The sequence below is a fragment of the Gopherus flavomarginatus genome, chromosome 1, assembly GCF_025201925.1.
Source record: "Gopherus flavomarginatus isolate rGopFla2 chromosome 1, rGopFla2.mat.asm, whole genome shotgun sequence".
NCBI classification, from domain to species: Eukaryota; Metazoa; Chordata; order Testudines; family Testudinidae; genus Gopherus; species Gopherus flavomarginatus.
Window position 1 is genome coordinate 342,304,182 of NC_066617.1, and position 16,511 is coordinate 342,320,692.

General features: G+C 39.8%; 1 protein-coding gene across 4 annotated transcripts in view; it reads right to left on the reverse strand.

The window, feature by feature from the left end:
• The window catches only part of CNTN5 (contactin 5), a 1,071,723-nt gene that overhangs the window by 734,642 nt on the left and 320,570 nt on the right, over window positions 1–16,511 (reverse strand). For all 4 annotated transcript variants that reach the window (XM_050940444.1, XM_050940408.1, XM_050940418.1 and 1 more), the window contains one exon: window positions 15,486–15,616. The gene's annotated coding sequence lies outside the window, so the exon portion shown is untranslated. The remainder of the gene's footprint in view (window positions 1–15,485; window positions 15,617–16,511) is intronic.

The following is a 16,511-nucleotide window of genomic DNA, read 5'->3' on the forward strand; positions in this document are numbered from 1 at the left end:
CTTTCCATGAGAACTCCTATGCTTTTGAGTACCCTGCTCCTGGCACTCAGAGCAAGGGCCATTCCAAAGAGAAAGGGGGTGGGGCTAGTTGCCACAGCATCAGCCAACTTCCAGCTCCTGGAATGGTCCCTGCAGTCTGCTCTGTTTTATGCTAGTGACCTGGGCAGTTCCTCGCCAGCCTGTGATTAGGAGAACATAAAGATGGCTTTAAATGCCACATTTCTCCTCTCTCTGGCCCTCTTCTGTGTTCAGCTCAACCTGAACAGACAATCTGGCCCTTTATCTTGTAGGAAACTGCAGGTGCTTCAAGTATCACAGAAACAAAGCTAAGAAGTGACATACTGGTTCAGTTTAATTTTACGGTCCTGTTCCAGTTGTTCCTACTTACACAAGTAGTCCCCTTGAAGTCAAAAGTAGTTTGCATGTGAGTAAAGTGTCCTTTAATATATAATAAAAATAGAACTTGGAAAGCACCATATGTCTGAGAACTAATCTCTGCATTCAGTTACACTAATGTAACATTTTGGAATTACTCTTGATATACACCAGTGTAAGAGAGCAGACTTTGGCTCCATGTCAGCAGAGAATTGCCACATTCAGTGACACTCCTGAATCCTATCCATCTCTGTATAAAGAATTCCTATTTTGCCACTTGGAAGAATTGATTCAGGATATTTGGAGTTATTTAATTTTCCCAAATTTGACAATAAGCTGTTGAGTTTCCAGTTATAGTATATTTTGGATCACTGGAGATGTTTATTATAACATCATTGATGTGTGTAGCTGAAGTCCGTACTTACATAAAATTGACATAATAAAAGATGAAAACCATTGAAGGGGCCAATTACGTGTGACTCTGAAGATCATTAACATTAACTAACACGTTTATTGACTTGTAAAATGATTGAATCAAGTGGTAATGGCAAATTTGAAGGATGTTGCATGAGAAATGCCATTTTGTAATTCAATCTGCAACTTGTTTCTTTAGTGTCAAATATTAGATTTTAGTATTAACAATGTACACATGAATTTACAATACAAACTTCTTTAGTGAAGTGACAAAACACCACTACAGTGCACATTACTGCCTATCTCCCTGCAGACTATGGAGAAGGGAGTTGGACTATGAGTTAAGAGTGATTTGGTAGGTAGCAATGGACTGTCCCTTATATACTATTTTGTGTTTAAAATGTAAAGTATCATAGGGCAGCAGCCTCTGGATTATTAGTTGACAAATACATATAAATAAAAATAATTAAATAATTCCTCCTGTTGCCAAGGCCACTTCTCCAACTACAGTCTAGAAAAAGATATCTTTTTAAAATTAATAAAATAATGTATTTAGACCCTAATCCTCCCAATATATACAGATTTAACTTAATGCAAGCAAACAATCCCAATTACGTTACAAACACAAATATGATTGGGCAACAAAATGGCAAATGAAATGTAATGGGGATAAATGTAAAGTAATGCACATTGGAAAAAATAACCCCAACTATACATACAATATGATGGGGGCTAATTTAGCTACGACGAGTCAGGAAAAAGATCTTGGCGTCATCATGGATAGTTCTCTGAAGATGTCCACGCAGTGCGCAGAAGCGGTCAAAAAAGCAAACAGGATGTTAGGAATCATTAAAAAGGGGATAGAGAATAAGACTGAGAATATATTATTGCCCTTGTATAAATTCACGGTACGCCCACATCTCGAATACTGTGTACAGATGTGGGCTCCTCACCTCAAAAAAGACATTCTAGCACTAGAAAAGGTTCAGAAAAGGGCAACTAAAATGATTAGGAGGTTGGAGAGGGTCCCATATGAGGAAAGACTAAAGAGGCTAGGCCTCTTCAGCTCGGAAAAGAGGAGACTAAGGGTGGATATGATAGAGGTATATAAAATCATGAGTGATGTGGAGAAAATGGATAAGGAAAAGTTATTTTCTTATTCCCATAATACAAGAACTAGGGGTCATCAAATGAAATTAATAGGTAGCAGGTTTAAAACAAATAAAAGGAAGTTCTTCTTCACACAGCACACAGTCAACTTGTGGAACTCCTTACCTGAGAACGTTGTGAAGGCTGGGACTATAACTATGTTTAAAAGGGAACTGGATAAATTCATGGCGGCTAAGTCCATAAATGGCTATTAGCCAGGATGGGTAAGGAATGGTGTCCCTAGCCTCTGTTCATCAGAGGATGGAGATGGATGGCAGGAGAGAGATCACTTGATCATTGCCTGTTAGCTTCACTCCCTCCGGGGCACCTGGCATTGGCCACTGTCGGTAGACAGACACTGGGCTAGATGGACCTATGGTCTGACCCGGTATGGCCGTTATTATGTTCTTATGTTAAATGTTTGCAAGACTGGGCCTTAAATGTGGATGCAAGTCTTCAAAAAGCTGGACTAGGAAAAAAAACTCACAGGAAAAGGGTTTTGTTTCATATTTGAATTGAATAACAATTAGAGATTGTCAAATAGCAAGCTCAAATAGAATTATTTAATCAAAGCATATTGATCAGAGATTAATACAGGAAGAATAGATCCATCACCACTCTTAGTGTAAGGTAAAGAGCTGGCCTCTGTGGATATGCCTACACTGCAATTAGACACCTGTGGCTGGCCTGTGCCAGCTGTCACAGGCTAGTGGGACTCAGGCTAAGGAGCTGTTTACTTGCAGTGTAGACGTTCAGGTTTGTGTTGCAGCCCAAACTCTGGAATGCTTACAGGTCCCAAAGCCCGGGCTCCAGTCCAAGCCCAAACACCTTTGTCACAATTAAACACCACCTTAGTTCAAGCTCCACTAGCCTGAGACAGCTGGCACAGGCCAGCTGTGGGTGTCTAACTGCAGCGTAGAGACACCTTGTGTCTCTCTCCTTTATAACTGGTGGGATGCTGGCAGTCTGCACTCCCAACCTAACTTCCCAAGCCTCTGTCCTTGTATAGGGTGTTAGATAAAGAAACTTTTTGGAGGGAAAAGTACTTTCCCATGATTAATTTAGCATGTGTACTGTTTTCCTAATTAATGATGGAATTTATTCTATGTCCTCAGTTTACCTGATTGATGAGCAAAAGGGAATCTCTAAACCAGTCATTATTAACAGTTGTGACAACCGACAGTTCTTAATGAATTAAAAACAGTTTTCAATGAATCATTATTTCATCCATTGCAGAACCCATCTTCAACATCAAGCATCCCTCATCAATTAACCAGTATCCCTTTTCAATCACTTAGTTTTGTTTATAACATACTTTTGTAGACACTTTGTGTTAATTTGAAGGGTCTTTTCCCCTGGAGATTTAGATTCCAACAGACCTGGAGATGCCGAGGATAATTAGATACAGTCCAACACTCAATCCCATAAAATTCCTGAATACAAGTCACATACAAGTTAAGAACCTACACTTTAGGCCTTAGAATACAGACACACTCTTGCTAACATCGAGAAGATTCTGAGAGAATAGTTAATAGGCCAATTAATTTAATATAGAAGGAAAAGACGACTAAAAAGTTTAATATTTAAAAACATGATAGATTTCCTGTCTTTTGCCTTCTAGCCAGGCGAGAAACACCATGGCAACAGCTCCTCTCTTATGGGATTTTGGCACTTATACTTCTGGTTCCAGAGCCCAAGACATAAAAAGAAAAGTTATGCACATTTTAAAATATGAAATGTTTTTAGTCCAGGTCCTGTGCACAATTTGGCTACAGGTTGTGCCAATTCAAACAAATTCTTATTCTTTTACAGATCACATTTTGAGATATATGAACTTGGCTTCTTGATTGTTATATGACTTATAACAGATGTGACTTCAAATACATCCAATTACCTAAAGTAGTATGACAAGGAAAACAAAATAGTAAAAAGCAGTGAGCCACTATTAATATATGCTACATATTAGGCATTTTATCAGGCAGTGATGAGCTGTAAACAAATATATGTATGGATTCAGATTCATAAATTCCAAGGCCAGAAGGGACTATTGTGATAATCAAATCTGAGCTCCTGTTTAACAAAGGCCATAAAATTTCCCTAAAATATATCCTAGAATAGATCTTTTAGAAAAAAAAACCTCAATCTTGATTTTAAAAATTGTAAGTGATAGAGAATCCACCACGACTCTTTAGTACATTGTTCCAATGTTTAATTACTCTCACCATTAAGAATTTACACCGTATCAGTTTAATCCATTCAACTACACACCTTATATTAATCTTAAAAAATGATAGGACTTCAAGTCCGAAGACTTTCCAAAATTGTTTCAGTAATTCCTTAATTTTTATAGCATTTGTACATTTATAAAAAAAAATAGTCATAAAATATCATTAAGTTCAATGTAAAACTAAAATAATAAATTAAACATACCATAAAACCAAGCACTATAGTGAGTAGGTTCAACGTTTAAATAATTGGATTAATAGTTGTTTGATATGCAAATAAATGAGTAGGCACCCCTATGCAATTCTACATTTCAGTGCTTAAAAATATTGTCTCCTTAATCCAAAATTTAGCCATTAGGCAACAAAATAATCACATAGTTTTGATATCTTTTAAGCCTACTAGTTGTCACAGTCAAGCAAAAATCAATCAAAAAAAGGCCACATTTAAATAAAAAAAATTGAGATTTTAAATCTTTTCTATTCAACTTAGGTATTAACCGTGTAAGTTCATTGGAATCACACACTGAAAAAAGACAATCATCTCAATGGGAACAACCCTCGGAAACTCCTAATCCTTATTTCACGCACAACAACATAAAAGGTCTGCTTCATTCCTGCTCCCCAAACAAACACAGCTAAGACAATATGGGCTAAAGTTTTCAGACTACTGCACTAGAATTTAGCCATGCAACTCCAATTCAAATTAATGAAAGCAGTGCTAATCTTGTGGCAGCACACTAAAATCACGTCTCCAGTGCATTTAAAGAGCAAGTGGCACTTATAAACATACTTTCATTTTCAAATAACAGTATCAGACAGGTAGCCGTGTTAGTCTAGATCTGTAAAAGCAGCAAAGAATCCTGTGGCACCTTATAGACTAACAGACGTATTGGAGCATGAGCTTTCGTGGGTGAATACCCACTTCTTCAGATGCATGTGGTGGAAATATCCACGGGCAGGTATATATATGCTAGCAAGCAAGCTAGAGATAACGAGGTCAGTTCAATCAGGGAGGATGAGGCCCTGTTCTAGCAGCTGAGGTGTGAAAACCAAGAGAGGAGAAACTGGTTCTGTAGTTGGCAAGCCATTCACAGTTTTTGTTCAATCCTGAGCTGATGGTGTCAAATTTGCAGATGAACTGAAGCTCAGCAGTTTCTCTTTGAAGTCTGGTCCTGAAGTTTTTTTGCTGCAGGATGGCCACCTTAAGGTCTGCTATAGTGTGGCCAGGGAGGTTGAAGTGCTCTCCTACAGGTTTTTGTATATTGCCATTCCTAATGTCTGATTTGTGCCATTTATCCTTTTCCGTAGAGACTGTCCAGTTTGGCCAATGTACATAGCAGAGGGGCATTGCTGGCATATGATGGCGTATATTACATTGGTGGATGTGCAGGTGAATGAACCAGTGATGGTGTGGCTGATCTGGTTAGGTCCTGTAATGGTGTCGCTGGTGTAGATATGTGGGCAGAGTTGGCATCGAGGTTTGTTGCATGGATTGGTTCCTGAGCTAGAGTTATTATGGTGCGGTGTGCAGTTACTGGTGAGAATATGTTTCAGGCTGGCAGATTGTCTGTGGGCAAGGACTGGCCTGCCACCCAAGGCCTGTGAAAGTGTGGGATCATTGTCCAGGATGGGTTGTAGATCCTTGATGATGCGTTGGAGGGGTTTTAGCTGGGGGCTGTATGTGATGGCCAGTGGAGTCCTGTTGGTTTCTTTCTTGGGTTTGTCTTGCAGTAGGAGGCTTCTGGGTACACATCTGGCTCTGTTGATCTGTTTCCTTATTTCCTCGTGCAGGTATTGTAGTTTTGAGAATGCTTGGTGGAGATTTTGTAGGTGTTGGTCTCTGTCTGAGGGGTTAGAGCAGATGCGGTTGTACCTCAGTGCTTGGCTGTAGACAATGCATCGTGTGATGTGTCTGGGATGGAAGCTGGAGGCATGAAGGTAGGCATAGCGGTCGGTAGGTTTTCGATATAGGGTGGTGTTAATGTGACCATCACTTATTTGCACCGTGGTGTCAAGAAAGTGGACCTCCCATGTAGATTGGTCCAGGCTGAGGTTGATGGTGGGGTGGAAGCTGTTGAAATCGTGGTGGAATTTTTCCAGAGTCTCCTTCCCATGGGTCCAGATGATGAAGATGTCAATGTAGCGTAGGTAGAGAAGGGACGTGAGTGGACGAGAGCTGAGGAAGCGTTGTTCCAGGTCGGCCATAAAGATATTGGCATATTGTGGGGCCATGCGGGTGCCCATAGCAGTGCCACTGATCTGGAGATATATATTGTCATCAAATTTGAAATAGTTGTGTGTAAGTATAAAGGCACAGAGCTCAGCAGCCAGTTTTATTTTCAAATAAGTTTGCTACACAGCAAAGCAAAGATAACAGTGGTGCTTGTTATTGCCTTCCCATGCTACTCATCCATGGAGGCACAAATAATACTGCGAGGTGTAACGCTGTGTGGATCAAGAGTGACTACAGGGCTCTGGGAGTACGGGTGAAGGAATTTGGAGTGCAAGTGGTATTCTCTTTGATTCTTCCTGTCAAAGGTAGGGGCCCGGGCAGAAACAGATACATCGTGGAGGTGAATGCCTGGCTGCGAAGATGGTGTCGCCAGGAGGGCTTTGGCTTCCTCGACCACGGGATGCTATTCGAGGAAGGGCTGCTAGGCAGAGATGGTGTTCACCTTTCGAGGAGGGGAAAAACCCTATTTACACACAGACTGGCTAACCTAGTGAGGAGGGCTTTAAACTAGGTTAGACAGGGACAGATGAGCAAAGCCCACAGGTAAGTGGGGAACATGAAGACCTGGGAGATGGGTCAGAAACAAGAGTGAGCGTGGGCTATAATGGCAGAGAGAAAGGAGGGTCAGGGCAAAACTGGGAGGCAAGATCAAACCAGTATCTAGATGCCTATATACAAATGTGAGAAGAATGGGCAATAAGCAGGAAGAACTGGAAGTGCTAATAAATACAACTATGACATTGTTGGCATCACTGAAACTTGGTGGGATAATACACACGACTGGAATGTTGGTGTGGATGGGTATAGTTTGCTCAGGAAGGATAGACAGGGAAAAAGGGAGGAGGTGTTGCCTTATATATTAAAAATGTGCACACTAGGACTGAGGTAGAGACGGACATAGGCGATGAAAGTGTTGAGAGTCTCTGGGTTAGGATAAAGGGGGTAAAAAACAAGGGTGATGTCGTGCAAGGAGTCTACTACAGGCCACCTAACCAGGTGGAAGAGGTGGATGAGGCTTTTTTAAAACAACTAACAAAATCATCCAAAGCCCAAGATTTGGTGGTGATGGGGGACTTCAACTATCCAGATATATGTTGGGAAAATAACACGGTAGGGCACAGACTATCCAATAAGTTCCTGGACTGCATTGCAGACAACTTTTTATTTCAGAAGTCTGAAAAAGCTACGAGAGGGAAGCTGTTCTAGACTTGATTTTAACAAATAGGGAGGAACTTGTTGAGAATTTGAAAGTAGAAGGAAGCTTGGGTGACAGTGATCATGAAATCATAGAGTTTGCAATTCTAAGGAAGGGTAGAAGGGAGTACAGCAAAATAGAGACAATGGATTTCAGGAAGGCGGATTTTGGTAAGCTCAGAGAGCTGATAGGTAAGGTTCCATGGGAATCAAGACTGAGGGGAAAAACAACTGAGGAGAGTTGGCAGCTTTTCACAGGGACACTATTAAGGGCCCAAAAGCAAGGTATTCCACTGGGTAGGAAACATAGAAATTGTGGCAAAAGACCACCTTGGTTTAGCCACGAGATCTTGCATGACCTACAAAATAAAAAAGAGTCATATAAAAAATGGAAACTAGGTCAGATTACAAAGGATGAATATAGGCAAACAACACAGGAATGCAGGGGCAAGATTAGAAAGGCAAAGGCACAAAAATGAGCTCAAACTAGCTATGAGAATGAAGGGAAACAAGAAGACTTTTTATCAATACATTAGAAGCAAGAGGAAGACCAAGGACAGGGTAGGCCCATTGCTCAGTGAGGAGGGAGAAACAGTAACAGGAAACTTGGAAATGGCAGAGATGCTTAATAACGTCTTTGTTTCGGTCTTCACTGAGAAGTCTGAAGGAATGTCTAACATAGTGAATGCTTATGGGAAGGGGGTAGGTTTAGAAGATAAAATAAAAAGAGCAAGTTAAAAATCACTTAGAAAAGGTAGATGCCTGCAAGTCACCAGGGCCTGATGAAATGCACCCTAGAATACTCAAGGAGTTAATAGAGGAGGTATCTGAGCCTCTAGCTATTATCTTTGGAAAGTCATGGGAGACAGGAGAGATTCCAGAAGACTGGAAAAGGGCAAATAGAGTGCCCATCTATAAAAAGGGAAATAAAAACAACCAAGGAAACTACAGACCAGTTAGTTTAACTTCTGTGCCAGGGAAGATAATGGAGCAAGTAATTAAAGAAATCATCTGCAAACACTTGGAAGGTGATAAGGTGATAGGGAATAGCCAGCATGGATTTGTAAAGAACAAATCATGTCAGACCAATCAGATAGCTTTCTTTGATAGGATAACAAGTCTTGTGGATAAGGGAGAAGCAGTGGATGTGGTATATCTAGACTTTAGTACAGCATTTGATACGGTCTCACATGATATCCTTATCGATAAACTAGGCAACTACAACTTAGATGGGGCTACTATAAGGTGGATGCATAACTGGCTGGATAACAGTATTCAAAGAGTAGTTATTAATGGCTCCGAATCCTGCTGGAAAGCTATAACAAGTGGGGTTCCACAAAGGTCTGTTTTGGGACCGGCTCTGTTCAATATCTTCATCAACAACTTAGATGTTGGCATAGAAAGTACACTTATTAAGTTTGCAGACGATACCAAACTGGGAGGGATTGCAACTGCTTTGGAGGACAGGGTCAAAATTCAAAATGATCTGGACAAATTGGTGAAATGGTCTGAGGTAAACCAGATGAAGTTCAATATAGACAAATGCAAAGTGCTCCACTTAGGAAGGAACAATCAGTTTCACCCATACAGAATGGGAAGAGACTGTCTAGGAAGGAGTATGGCAGAAAGATCTAGGGGTCATAGTGGACCACAAGCTAAATATCAGTCAACAGTGTGATACTGTTGCAAAAAAAGCAAACGTGATTCTGGGATGCATTAACAGGTGTGTTGTAAACAAGACACGAGAAGTCATTCTTCCGCTTTACTCTGCGCTGGTTAGGCCTCAACTGGAGTATTGTGTCCAGTTCTGGGCACTGCATTTCAAGAAAGATGTGGAGAAATTGGAGAGGGTCCAGAGAAGAGCAACAAGAATTATTAAAGGTCTAGAGAACATGACCTGTGAAGGAAGGCTGAAAGAATTGGGTTTATTTAGTTTGGAAAAGAGAAGACTGAGAGGGGACATGATAGCAGTTTTCAGGTATCTAAAAGGGTGTCATCAGGAGGAAGGAGAAAACTTGTTCACCTTAGCCTCTAATGATAGAACAAGAAGCAATGGGCTTAAACTGCAGCAAGGGAGATTTAGGTTGGACATTAGGAAAAAGTTCCTAACTGTCAGTGTGGTTAAACACTGGAATCAATTGCCTAGGGAAGTTGTGGAATCTCCATCTCTGGAGATATTTAAGAGTAGGTTAGATAAATGTCTATCAAGGATGGTCTAGACAGTATTTGGTCCTGCCATGAGGGCAGGGGACTGGACTCGATGACCTCTCGAGGTCCCTTCCAGTCCTAGAGTCTATGAAATCTATGAAACATCTTTCAGTTTGGGAGTGAGACTGGAAGTTGGATGCAAGTTCCTGAATCCAGACCTGTGGATTGTCGTTCCATATGGGTCATATCAATATCGGAAAGAAGTCTTGCTTCTCATTTGAGTAAAGATACAACCAAAATATTTTAAGTACTACTGAACTTATTTTCACTATCTGAGATGGTAAATATGTTCCCAAATGAGCTGATTTCAATAGATGTCCAATATTTGGAGTTGAAATGGAGTGCAATTAAATGACAATTTTTAACCTAACCCTACATTGGAATCCAAACACCACTTCCTTTGCTCATTTCCAGCAGAAATAAGTAAAATGTCAAATTTTTAAAGATATTTCTTCTAAAAATGGGTCCTGGATTCTCATAACTGGATTTTGTAATCGATCTCCACAGAAAAAACACAGGAAAAGAGTTATGTTTTGTTCTCTGATTTACACTTAAAATTTAGGTTTAAATAGCTACTGCACTCAGAGGTGTGAAAAATCCACACCCATGAGTTTGCTGACCTAACTAGTTGTATAGATACAGTTAGGTCAATAGAAGACTGTTTCCATCATCTAGTTACCATCAGTCAAGTGAACCTTCCTTTCTCAAGACTAAACATGCACATTTTTTAAACCTTTCCCCCAGATCAAGTTTTTTAAACCTTTTAGCATTTTTGCAGTTCTCCTCTGGACTCTCTCCAGTCAGTTTGTTCACATCTTTCTCAAAGCGTGTCACCCAGAACTGGACACAATACTCCAACTGAGGCCTCACCAGTTCCAAGAAGAGTGGGAGAATTAGCTGCCATGTTTTACATACATCACTCCTGTTAATACTCCCAGAATGACATTCACCTTTTTTTGCAAGTGCATCACATTGTTCCCTAGTTTGCTTCTGAGAATGTCTTGTGGAGCTGAGTTAAAAGCCTTATTAAAATCAACATATACCAAGTCTACTACTTCCCCCATCCATTAGATCAGTAATCCTGTCAAAGAAAGAAATCAGGTTGGTTTGGCATGATCTGTTTTTGACAAATCTGAGTTGGCTATTATTTATTACCCAGCTTATACTGATTGGCCTATAATTCCCTTGTACCCCTTTTAAAGATAAATACTATGTTTGCCCTTCTCCAGTACTTTGGGGCCTCACCAATCCTCCATGAGGTTTTGAAGATAAATTTCTAATGGTTCCAAGATTGATTCTGCTAGTTTTTAAGTACCTCAGAATACATTTTATCAGGCCCTGCCAACTTGAATACATCTAATTTATGTAAATATTCTTTAACTTATTCTTTCACTAGTCCGGCTTCTGTTCTTTCCCCTTTTTACTGCAACAGGCTCTCAAGATATTTTTGACATTACCTGCTTCAGGCAGAGATGCCCCCAAAGAACCTCTTGTGATCTGGCATTTCACTCAGGTTGGAACTAGAAAACATCAGAGTACATAATCTTAAATGGGAGTGGAGAACAGGGATACCTATAGTTAAGCTGATTTTAAATAAGGTTTGGTCCAATTGGGGGCAAAATTTACAGTTGTCTCTTATTCATGAGTACTGGTTCTCATCTTTTGGAACAATGGGCCAGATCTTCAGATATGACTGAGGTGTACAACGCATACATCAGATGTGCACGTGTGTGTGTGTGTGTAGGTGCGTATGTGGCATGAGATTCACCTTTGCACTTTCTCAGCCCCACATGTCCTAAATGCAGTCCCAATCCCCAGTCATAAATTACATGGTCAGCAAACAGCTTCAAGGCACCAAAACCAGAGCTGGCGATCAGCAGAGGTTAGGGGCAATCAAGCCTTATCCACTTTTCTCCAACTGTTTCTCTTTTATGGGAGATGGGTTAATATCGATACCTTTGTGCTGTCTCTGTACTGTTGGAAGATTCCCACTTAGATTTGGGTTAACCCTCTCCCTCCCCCCAGGACAAAATTTATGGCCAGGATCCTTGAGCACAATGGCACAAAACTGCTGCAGCATAACATGCCTAATGGATACATTATTATAAATGGTTATTCAATGCTAGTTCTTGAAATGCTCACATAAAACAATGACAGACTATTTCATTTGTGTGTAATACTTTATTGGGTTTGCTTATAGCAGTTACAGAAGACAATTTTTTTTTAAAACTCATAGCTATGAGTGGAGAGAACTTCTGGCACCTACCCAGACAGGTCACCATGAGCTGGATAATGTGACAATCTGTTATCATTAGCTTGGTTGGAAAGGTTCTGAAGACACTAGAGAGAATTAAATGACCTGGAAAACTCAGTCTATGGAAAAGTCTATTGTACTCATCTCCGTTATTTCCATCTCTACGCATCACTGGGATGGTGGCACAGCATGATTTGTAGTGGTGAAAAATATAAAAGGTCATTTTTCAGTTTTCCTTTTAACCAGAACAAACCACTGGAGGTTTGCTAATCTTCCCCACAGAATGTCTCGTTCTCTGAAGAGTCTTCCATGCACTTAATATGCTAATCTTTGAAAAATCATCACATTTGGAAGACAGTGAAGAGCTCTCTATTTAAATAGCTAGCAAATAGTGTTTCTATTTCTGTCCTTCAGTATTATGACTACTAGTATTTCCAGCTGTCTAAAATAGTAATGTACAGTAAAATACATTACATATCTAAGTTTAGAAACTGGTTTTTGCTAAATATTGTGATTATTTTCCTTTGCATTTTTAAGGCAAGAAAACAAGAGCATTCTCCTATTGAACCTAACTACTGTCCCCCCGCAGTTTGCAGCAGCTAATATAGATGGATGCTGTTAAAAAGGACTGACATACAGTATTCTCAAATATACCTTGATGGCCACTGAAGTCTTCTTTTTGTGGGGTTTTTTACACAGGTAATAATGTTGCTGTTTTGTATGGGCAATTGGTTTGACATGAAGGGACATGTCTCTGATGTGCCCCAGCTAACACTGGTGCTATGCACAGATAGATGTGACAGTTCCAGCTTTAAGAGGAGTCCCGAGCATGAGGAGGAGCCTCATGTGGAGTAAAACCACAGCAGCAGCTCCTAAGTTAAGCACCCTGAGTCCCCAATATACATAGCAGGAGAAAGGAGGCAAGGCAAGGGCATTCTTATGCCTCAGTGATCCCTGGCTGAAGGGAATGACTTTTGGAGGCCACGAGCAGGCAGTATAAAGTAGAGGAGCCCTGAGTCTGCTATACTTCATATTGATTAATGAGGTTAATGCAGAGCAATTGAGGATCAAGGAGTCAAAAAGGTGGTTAAAAGCTTTCCTTACAGACCCACTGCTTGGCACAGGTCAGGATCTAGCCTGAAAGTTTGCGAAGATGTAGTTTTCCCTCACATCAGTGGAAGCAGAAGCAATGTGTTTTTTGCCTCACTGACAAAAACACAACAAAATAATCCCTTTATGTAAGTGGCAAACTGGACATTTATGTTTCATCCTCAGTAGAACTAAAAGACCTAGCCAAATCTTGCTTCATCACACGTAACCAAAAAATGAAGTCAATGTGGTACCTGGGGTGTCAGGATAGACTCTGGTCTCTATTGTCTATGTTTTTACATAAGAAAGGAGGCATAGTAGTGCAAATCCAAAATACTGTACCTAGAGCTGGGCAACCCAAACCATGGAATCCAAACACACACCCAATTCTGAAGCTGGTCTGATCTAGATACTCATTCATCTAGTTTGTATTGTTATAATGGGCAGAAATCCTAGATCCAAACACACTCAAATTTTAAAGGAAGTTTGGAGATAAGGTCTGTAGCTAAACGTATGGACACAGTGAATTTAAAATAATGCACAATATTATTGGTGAGCAGCAGTTGTTTTCCATTTCATTTTTTGTGTTGGTATCAAACTCCTCTTACCAGCTATAGTATATTGAACTTTGCATTAATATTTAAGAGAGGGAGAGAGCTTTTCGCTTTGTAGATCATGGGAAATGTACTGATGCTGGCAACTCTCCAACAACATACATTCTTTTTGAGAGGGCTAAGTTAGCGATGGCTGCACCACCTACCATCAAAATGCCTGCTTCCCAGGATCTCAGGCTTGCACTCCTTTTAATATACAGATTATCCTTCAATAAATCCCCTCCTGACAGTAGGGCTAGTATGCAGAATGCAGTTTCAAGTTAAACTGTCCATCTTTCAGCTGAAAGCTTTTAGAGGTTGCAACAACAGATCAGGTGCAAGAAAATGAATGAAATTGTATGGTATTTAAAGTGACACTGTGAATCTACTCTTGGTGGGTTCATCAGTTCTAATTCAGTTATGTCTGTTTGGAGTGCACCGTCTGTCTCATTTATTTCAATAGCTTTCTATTCTTCCAATGTAATTCTCAATTAGTTGGGTAGGCAGGTAAAACATCTGACATTACAACAGTGAACTATGCACTTCCAAATCTGTTTGCACAGGCATGTGTTACACTTTAACAAGCTCCTTATCCCCAACCTGGAACTATGGTTTATTAATAGGTCAGCATAAAGGTTTTTCTCGAAAATTAATTAGAGGCATTTTGAACTACATGAACATAATTCATTCTGCTGGTGAATGATGAAGTACACCACTTAACAGGTAACCATAGACATTTTCTCTTTCATTCCATTTCCATCTGCTGATGCTTCCTCAATAAATGTAAATTGGATTTCCATCATCCATCTGGATAATGAGCATCAGATCCAAATGTCTCTTATCTACAGCTGTTGTACTGCATTGCTTTGCATTGAATGAGGCTGTTAGCAAGCACCATGCATTTGACCTGTTCATTAATGCAGTATATTGTATTTATTTGAACATGTATGAAAAATCACCAGTACTTAATTTCAGCATGCCAGAAGTTTGTTCCTGTATATATTAAACACACATATACATACACAAACACACACACACACACACAGGTATATAGCATATGAAAATAAACACACAGTTCCAGTGGGCTTAGGTGAAATTTCATAAATGATATGGGCCTGAACCAAAGTGCTTTACCTGAACATTTCCCTGTGGGCAAGGTACAATCTGAATCTGAACTTTGCAGCTGATTCCCACCATCTCAATAATAGAATGAGTGAAAAGCCCAGGTCCAACCACATTCAGACTCTTGGAAAGTTGAGAAGCCAATATGAACTTTGTGTCTCAGGGCTGTCTCTAATAATCTTCGGTAACTGTATTTAATAAGCAGTTGCTATTTAACATGTAATTGCAGTCTTATTAAATTTGAACAAATAGCTGTTTAATGAACAGTTAGATGTATGTTACAACAATTAAAATGTAACCAGTACATTTCCAATAAGTAAGTGGTATTAATTTCTATATACTAATTGACTATTCTTACCATAAGAAGTCTAAACCTGCCATAGGATCCGAAGTTCATGAAGTGAATGAGAAATTTTTTTTTAATGCATATTTCCCAGGCAGGCGTGATCAACTTGTTCAGTCTAAATTTACCTCCTTTAACTTAACTGTTCTATACATTGCTCCCTCTGACCATTGGATTTCTGATGGCAATAGTCTCAGTGACTGGCTTCAGTTTGGCAAGTACATGAATGCTTTGGTTCAGCACGTTAACACATTTGAAATAAACTTGGTTTAAACATCCACTATACCTGAATTCAGATATCAGCTGTATGGACAGTGCCCTTAAAGGGAAATGATCTCAGCAGATAGTCCTTGTATGAGTGAAAATTGGTGAAGACAAGGTGTTGAGTTGACTCAAAAATTAGTCCTTTCAGATAATCTGTTGAACAGAAAAAGATATATTATGTTATATTTGGAGCTTTCCATCATCTAATCTCTTTTCATATGGAGATTGTCAGCTTTGTTATTTGACTTTCCACTATGACATTATTCCTGATATGTTGTGACAGACAGCTGCTATAGCTACCTACGTGAACTAAGACATCTCCTTCTTACTTGTTTCACAATGGGTATATTATCACAGCCGTGTGACGTGCTTTGTCTTATACCAGCAAAAGAGCAAGGCTGCTTCTTTACATTAGAAAGAAGGGAGCAGTCTTCTTCCTCTTTTTAACTTCTTTCTCTTTTAATATAATAGGACTGGGGAAAATATGTTTGTACTAAATAACCTACTATGATAACACAGCCTCTAGCTATTGGATCACAGTACCTGTAACAGGAGAAGTAATCAGTTAATTTTAATTCTATTCTGGGGGTCGGTAAGATCCAGGTGGCATCTCCCCTCCCCATTGCCACCCTGCAGCCTTGCGGGGGAATACAGAGACGAGCTAGAAGAAACAGAAGCAGACAAAGCAAGGAACTTTTTTTACTTTTAACATTCCAATGAAAACTGTAGGATGTTCTGACTCTCTCTATGCTGATGGGCCATGTGCTCTAATCCTCCACCTTCCTAGTAATAGGATGAAATTTAATACTGAAAAGTGCAAGGTCATGCATTTAGAGAGTAATAACAAGAATTTTGGTTATAAATTGGGGACACATCAGTTGGAAGTAACAGAGGAGGAGAAGGACCTTGGAGTATTGGTTGATCACAGGATGACTATGAGCCACCAATGTGATATGGCCGTTAAAAAAGCTAATGCAGTTTTAGGATGCATCAGGAGAGGTATTTCCAACAAAGATAAGGAGAATTAGTACCATTATACAAGGTACTG